The sequence below is a fragment of the Dipodomys merriami genome, unplaced genomic scaffold (assembly GCF_024711535.1).
Source record: "Dipodomys merriami isolate MVZ:Mamm:240054 unplaced genomic scaffold, mDipMer1.0.p SCAF_227, whole genome shotgun sequence".
Taxonomy (NCBI): Eukaryota; Metazoa; Chordata; class Mammalia; order Rodentia; family Heteromyidae; genus Dipodomys; species Dipodomys merriami.
In genome coordinates, this window is record NW_027203682.1 from 1,668,095 (window position 1) to 1,676,218 (window position 8,124).

At 39.8% G+C, this 8,124-nt stretch overlaps 1 non-coding gene across 1 annotated transcript; it reads left to right on the forward strand.

Moving 5' to 3' along the window:
- The first annotated feature begins 7,586 nt into the window (after window positions 1-7,586).
- Window positions 7,587-7,692, forward strand: LOC138835088 (U6 spliceosomal RNA). Its single transcript, XR_011374424.1, has one exon. It is a non-coding gene; the product is annotated as a U6 spliceosomal RNA (small nuclear RNA).
- The last annotated feature ends 432 nt before the right edge of the window (window positions 7,693-8,124 follow it).

Here is an 8,124-nt window from a genome sequence, read left to right on the forward strand (position 1 = left end):
GTACCCCCCTCCCCCCCCACACCGAAATTGTAAAGCTGGTTTTGACATGACATTTTGTACTTCTCATTGTTGCAACAGGTCCACCTGAATCCTTAAACGACTTGTTTGTCCCCATCTCCTCCACATGTTATACTAACATCAAATATAGTGAAAGCGGGGGTTACACTGTGGGGGAGGGACATACAAAGCAACAAAGAAATAATCTTATAAATGCATTAGAAACACATGCATGAAAGAAACAAAAACATTAAAATACATATTTAAGGTTTCATTTTCCTAACATCACATTATCTGGCCTTTTCCGCTTGACTCATACCTATACTAGATATTGCAAATAAGGGAAACCATGGGACCTATGCTTCTTTGGGCCTGGCTTACTTCACTTAATATAATTTTTTCCAAACCTTTCCATTTCCTAACAAATGGGGAAATGTCATTCTTTCTGATGGAGGCATAGAATTCCATTGTGTATATATACCACATTTTCTTGATCCATTCATCTACTGAGGGGCATCTGGGTTGGTTCCATATCTTAGCTATGGTAAATAATGCTGCAATAAACATAGTTGTGCTGGTAGCTTTAGTGTGGTCTTGTTTGTAAACATTTGGGTAAATGCCCAAAAGTGCGATTGCTGGATCATAGGGGAGATCTATGTGAAGTCTTTTGAGGAACCTCCATACTGCTTTCCAAAGTGGTTGAACAAGTTTACATTCCCACCAACAATGAAGTAAGGTTCCTTTCAGTCCACATCCCCTCCAGCATCTGTTGTTATTAGAGTTCTTGATTTTTGCTGTTCTAACTGGAGTGAGGTGATATCTCAATGTTGTTTTGATTTGCATTTCTTTTATGGCTAGGGATGTTGAACATTTCTTCATGTGTCTATTGGCCATCCTTTTTTCTTCTTCAGAGAAGCTTCTCTTTAAGTCTTTCGCCCACTTATTTATTGGGCAGTTGTTTCTTTGAGGATTTGTTGTTGGGTGGTTTAATTTTTTGAGTTCCAAGTATATTTTAGATATGAGACCCTTGTCCGTTGTATGGCTAGTAAAGATCTTCTCCCAATCGGTGGGCTTTCTATTGATCTTGCCAGCTATGTCATTTGCCCTGCAGAAGCTCTGCAACCTTATGCAATCCCATTTGTCCAACCTTTCTTTGATTTGTTGTGCTTCCGGGTCTCTATTCAGAAAATTTCGACCTGAGCCAAGGAGACCTAGGGTTTCTCCTATTCCATCCTGTAATGTTTTCAGAGTGTCTGCTTTGAGTTCAAGGTCTTTGATCCATTTGGAGTTGATTCTGGTGCAGGGTGATATATAAGGATCTAGCTTTAGTTTTCTACATGTAGTTAACCAATTTTGCCAGCACCATTTACTGAAGAGGCTGTCTTTCTTCCATTCTATTGTTTTAGCTTCCTTATCGAAGATTAGATGGCTATAGGTCTGTAGGTTCATTTCTGGGTTTTCAATTCTATTCCATTGGTCCTGAGGTCTGTTCTTATGCCAATACCAAGCTGTTTTGATTACTATGGCTTTATAGTAGAGTTTGAAATTTGGTATTGATATTCCTCCAGCAGTGTTCTTTCCGTTGAGGAGCGTTTTTGCTATTCGGGGTCTTTTATTGTTCCATATGAATTTTTGGATTGCCTCCTCTATTTCCTTGAAGAATGAGGGTGGAATTTTGATAGGTATCGCGTTGAATTTGTAGATAGCCTTGGGAAGTATTGCCATTTTCACGATGTTAATCTTGCCAATCCAGGAGCATGGGAGGTTTTGCCATTTTTTAAGTTCTGTGTTGATTTCCTTTTTCAAGATTTTAAAGTTTTCATCATAGAGGTCCTTCACTTCTTTGGTTAAGTTAATTCCTAGGTATTTTATTTTTTGTGGGGCTATTACAAATGGAGTTGCTTTCCTAATTTCAGCCACACATTTCTCATTGTTGGCATATAGAAAAGCCATTGATTTTTGGGGGTTAATTTTATAACCTGCTACTTTGCCAAAGTTTTGAATCAGCTTGAGTAATTTGGGAGTGGAGTCTATGGGATTCTTTAAATACAAGATCATGTCATCTGCAAAGAGGGAAAGTTTTATTTCTTCTTTCCCTATTTGGATCCCCTTTATGTCTGCATCTTGCCTTATTGCTGTAGCTAGGCATTCTAATACTAGATTGAAGAGAAGTGGAGAGAGTGGGCATCCTTGTCTTGTTCCTGAGTTAAGAGGAAATGGCTTTAGTTTTTCACCATTGAGTATAATGCTGGCTGTAGGTTTGTCATATACAGCCTTTATTGTATGGAGGAATGTTCCATGGATTCCTAATTTTTCCAGAACCTTCATCTGCATCTATTGAGATAACCATGTGGTTCTTATTCTTGCTCCTGTTGATGTGATGAATAATATTAATTGATTTGCGTATATTGAACCAGCTTTGCATCCCTGAAATGAATCCTGTTTGATCATGGTGTATGATTTTTTGGATGAATTGTTGAAGTCGATTGGCCAAAATTTTGTTGAGAAGTTTTGCATCAATGTTCATCAAAGAAATGGGTCTATAGTTTTCTTTCTTTGATGAGTCCCTGCCTGGTTTTGGGATGAGGGTTTTGATGGCTTCATAGAATGTGTTCGGTAGTGAGCTTTCTCTTTCAATTTCATTGAAGAGTTGGAGGAGTATTGGTGTGAGCTCTGCTTTGAAGGCCTTGTAAAATTCCGCTGTAAAACCATCTGGTCCTGGACTTTTCTTAGCTGGGAGGTCTCTTATTGCTGTTTCTATTTCAATGCTTGATATGGGCCTGTTAAGCTGGTTTAACTCATCTTGGTTTAGTTTTGGCATGTCAATATTTGCTAGGAAAAGGTCCATTTCTGTCAAGTTCTCAAACTTATTAGCATAAAGTTTTGAGAAGTATTCCCTTATAATGTTCTGAATCTTGGTTGTTTCCGTGGTGATGTTTCCATTCTCATCTCTGAGTTTATTAATTTGGGTGTGCTCTCTCCTTTTTCTGATAAGGTTTGCTAAGGGTCTGTCAATTTTGTTAAGTTTTTCGAAGAACCAACTCTTTGTTTTGTTGATTCTTTCTATAGTTTTTTTGGATTCTAATTCATTTAATTCTGATTTAATTTTGATTATTTCTTTCCGTCTACTGGATTGGGGTTTATCTTGCTGCTCTTTTTCAAGGAGGTTTAGATGTGTCATTAAATTGTTAGTTTCCGATCTCTCCAATTTGTTGATGTAGGAGCTCAGAGCTATAAACTTTCCTCTGAGTACTGCCTTTGCTGTGTCCCAGAGGAGCTGGTAATTTGTGTGTTCATTTTTGTTGAATAGCATGAACATTTGAATTTCCTTTCTAATCTCTTCCATGACCCACTCATGATTCAGCAGTGTGTTGTTCAGCCTCCATGTGATACCGGACTTTCTTTGGTGGCTTTTGGTGTTGAGTTCTAATTTTATTCCCTTGTGGTCAGAGAGAATGCAAGGTATAACTTCAATGTTTCTGAATTTAGACAAGTTTGCTTTGTGGCCTAAAATGTGGTCTATTTTAGAAAACGTTCCATGTGCTGCTGAGAAGAACGTGTATTCTGATGCTGCTGGGTGAAATGTTCGGTAAATGTCTGTTAAGTCTAGTTGATCTATGCAGCTGTTTAGATCTGCGGTTTCTCTGTTGAGTTTTTGCCGAGTTGATCTATCTAGTGGGGAGAGTGGTGTGTTAAAATCCCCAACGATTAATGTCTTTGGATCTATCTGGGATTTGAGGGAAAGTAGTGTTTCTTTGATAAATTTGGGTGCTCCATTGTTTGGCGAATAGATATTTAGAATTGTAATATCCTCCTGAAGGAGAGATCCTTTAATTAGTATGTAGCGACCTTCTTTATCTCTTCTCACGAATTTTAATTTGAAGTCTATTTTATCTGATATTAGGATTGCAACTCCCGCCTGTTTATGAGGGCCGTTTGCTTGGTAGATTTTGTTCCAGCCTTTAACCCTGAAAATATGTTTGTTTTTACGGGCAAGATGTGACTCCTGCAGGCAGCAGATAGAAGGGTCTTGTTTTTTAATCCAACTAGACAGTCTATGTCGCTTAATTGGAGAGTTCAGTCCGTTAACGTTAAGATATAGGACTGAGAGGTATTTGGGAGTTCCTGCCATGTTATCCACCTTCTTGGGGGCTGTGAAAACTGGGTTCTTCCTAAGGTTCTTGGATTCTCAGTTTGTGTGCAATTTCTTGGCCTTTGTTGCGTTCTTGTTGGTTTTCTATGTGTAGGACATCTTTAAGAATCTTTTGCAGGGCTGGTTTGGTGGAGATGTATTGTTTCAATTTTTCTTTGCTATGGAAGGTTTTTATTTGGCCTTCAGTTATGAAGGAGAGTTTAGCTGGGTACAGTATTCTTGGTTGATAGTTGTTTGTTTTTAGGGCATGGCATACGTCATTCCAGGCTCTTCTTGCTTTGATTGTCTCTGCTGAGAAATCTGAGGTAATTCTAATTGGTTTCCCTTTATAGGTGATTAACCTTTTCTCCTTGACAGCTTTAAGGATCTTTTCCTTGGTCTGGGTTGATCCTGTGTGGATTATAATGTGACGGTGAGATGTCCTATTCTGGTCTGGTCTATTTGGGGTTCTAAAAGCTTCTTGTATCTGAATAGGCCTATCTTTTTGTATGTTTGGGAAGTTCTCTGCTAGGATCCTGTTAAACAAATTTCCTAGACCATTAACTTCTGTTTCTTGGTGCTCCTCTACACCCATTATCCTTAAATTGGGCCTTCTGATGGTGTCCTCCAGGTGTTGGATAGACCTATCATATTTCTTGGACTTGTCTTGGATGGTTGTATGTTCTTTCTCTATAATATCTAGGCTGTCTTCAATCCCTGAGATTCGATCTTCTGCATGGTCTAACCTGCTGTCAAGACTCTCTACTTTGTTTTTTATCTCTTTTCCTTCTAATTGGTCAGCTTTGATGGCTTCAAGTTCTTTGTTGAAGCTCTGTTTTAGGTCTTGTATGAATTTCTTTACTTCCTTAATTTGGTGTTCAGTGTTTGTTCTCAAATCACTTAGTTGATTGGTTATGGTTTCTTTGGACTCCCATTCCTTCTGTTGGGTTCCATTCAGCATTCCCTTTGTGGTCTCCCTGACTTCCTTCAGCTCTTTGTTAATGGATTCCATGAATGTCTTTAGTGATCTTTGTGTATTCTCTACCTGGTCTCTTAATTCGTGAATTACTCTTTGATTAGTTTCCTCCCTTCTGTGGGATTCCTGCAGTTCTCTTTGAGTGTTCTCTGCCTGCTCACGCCATTCCTCCCTTTCTCTTTGAGTATTCTCAAGTTGTTCACGCAAATCCTGTATCTGTTTTTGAGAAGCTTCCTCACGCTTATGATATTCCTGTATAAACTTCTGGGATGCCTCCTCTCTCTCCCTATCACGCTCATACAGAGTCCTTTGTACATTGTCAAACTTCTCATTTATCATGTTTGCTATTAGTGTTTGTAGAGCTATTTGGGAACTCTCCTCTGGATTATTCTTTATCTGTTCTAATCCCTGATTATCAAGGTTGGGAATTGAGATACCCGAATTTGCCATTTTTCTTGTGTTTTTCCGGCTTACTCGGCCCATTTGAGATAAAGATTGCACCAGTTTTGTGCTAGAACACTATCTTAAGGCAACCATCAACCAAAGTTTGCATTTGTACAGTCAATAGTCTACAGATACAATCTAGTTCAACAGATACATCTATTCAACATCAAACGACTATATGTTAAAGGACTTCGAACTGCAGAAAAGAATTTGGAAAACCAGAAATTATTAGGATTAGTGAGAGATGTGGGTAAAAAATCGGAATAGATTGGTGTTGGGAGGCACAAGGAGAGTTAACTATGTCCTAATCACAGTGCAGGAAATGGGTTGGGTAGGATGCAAGTAGAGAGAGAGAGAAAAAGAAGAGATGGAAAGGGGAATAAAGAGAGACCAGAAAAAGAATAGAAACGAAAAAATTAATGTTATTATAGAGGTTAAAAGACCATCTATTTAGAGAGGAATGTGAATATGTTCAGAGAAGGGGAGGGACATTGAGGAGATGTGAAAAGCTTTAAGGGAGAAGAAAAGATCAGAAGTTCAGTAGAGCTAGATAAAAAACAAAAAGATAATTAAGAAAGAAAGAAAAAGAGAAAGAAGACAAGAAAAGAAAGGAAAACTCTCATTCACGTAATTCTGAAATAAAAATTATAAGATGAGAAAAAAAAAGTTACTGGAAAACAATTATTTTTTCAGAAGAGGCAAAAATTAAAGATTAATAAAAGTTTTAGAAGGGAAAAAATTTATATACATATATATATATATATATATATATATATATATATATATATATATAAGGTAACAAAAAAACAAAAAACAAGCAAAAAAAAAGAAAAGAAGAAGAAGAAAAAAAAAAAAAAAAAAAAAGAAAAAAAGAAAAAAAAAAGTCTTTTGATTTTTTTTTTTTGGGGGGGGGGAGGAGTGGGAAGAATCCTGTATCTCCCTTTTATCTGCAACCAGTCTCTTGGAGTCTCTGGTCAGCTTGAGGTCCTGTGGCTTGATTGGTTTCTTAAGTCGATTGGTTGGAAGAGGCAGAAAAATGCTCTGCTTTACCCAAAATTTTGAGATCCCCCTCCCAGGTTAGTTTTCTGGGAGGGTGGTCTGCTTTGAGAGTCACAAAAGAGGGGGATGTGGTGATGAGGCTAGGTTCTGGGTAGCGTTGAGGCCTTTCAACAAACAGTAGCTTTTCCCTGGGGCTTTTTTGTGATAAAGCTCACAGCGCCCAGCCTGGAGCCATTCTCAGGGTTTCTGTTTTTCAATTGATTGTGGTGGCTGCTAGAGGGAGGGGCAGCCTCTGGCTCTGGTTACCCAGTGAGGTTAGGCTGGCGCCTGAGCTGGGTGACTTTTCCCTGGATGGAGCTGAGTCTGGCAGGTCACTTCGGCGTTAAGTTCTTGTGACCTGCTAAATGACTCATTTTATTCCAAGGCCTGAGCTGGAGCTAGCAGCAACTCCGAGCTTTGTCGGTATCCAAGATGGAGATCACCGGTGCTGGGGGGGGGAGGGGTGGCCTTCCTTCCTCTGCTCCCTGAGGAGTGAGGATGTCGGGCTTGTACTCACGTCGAGTCTTGGATCCTGGGTCGTCTCTGGTGCCGAGTCTTGGATCCTGGGTCGTCTCTGGTCTGCAAGCTGCAGGGTGAAGATGTCCGCTCTTTGTTGATTCTTGCTGGTGTTGAGTAGAATCCGCTCGCCCGCTGCGTCTGGCTCCTTCGTCCCGGACTCTCTGTGTGAGCGCTCAGGTATGGCCCCTGGCTGTGGTCTCTGCCGCTTGCGACCACGGCGGCGGCGGCTGGCGACCACTCGGTGCTTCTTTTTGCCTTGGCTTCCCCTCTCTTGTCTAACTCTCTGTCCTGTGATGGCACACTTGGTGTGATTCTCTGGCTTAGGACTGTTCACTGGAACTCTAAAGCTGCTTTCTATGCGAGAGCTTGTTCAGATTCCAGCTTCTCCTCCGCCATCTTCCCGGAACTCCCTTGAACTTATTTTTGTTGAATTGTCAAGTTTAAGAAAATCAATTACTCTTTATATATAAAAAATGTTTTGTGCTCAATTTGGCTGCACATACACTAAAATTGGAACATACAGAGAAGATTAGCATGGTCCCTGCACAAGGATGATACACAAATTAATGAATCGTTCCATATTTTTACAACAAAAGATGCTGGAAGGGATATGGCCAGAAGGGAGCCTACTGCATTCTTGGTGGGAGTGTAAACTTGTTCATCCACTTTGGAAAGCAGTTTGGAGGTTCCTCAAAAGCCTCCACATAGAGCTCCCTATTATACAGCAATCCCACTTTTGGGCATTCTCCCAAATGATCACAAACCAGTCCATACTAAAACTACCACCACAACAATGTTTATTGTAGCATTATTTTCCATAGTTAAGATATGCAACCAACCATGATGCTGCTCAGTAGAAGAATGGATCAAGAAAATGTTCTCTCTCTCTCTCTCTCTCTCTCTCTCTCTCTCTCTCTCTCTCTCTCACTCTCTGTGTGTGTGTGTGTGTGTGTGTGTGTGTGTGTGTGTGTATGTGTGAATGTACACTTACACAACCACTTTGGAAAGCAGTCTGGTG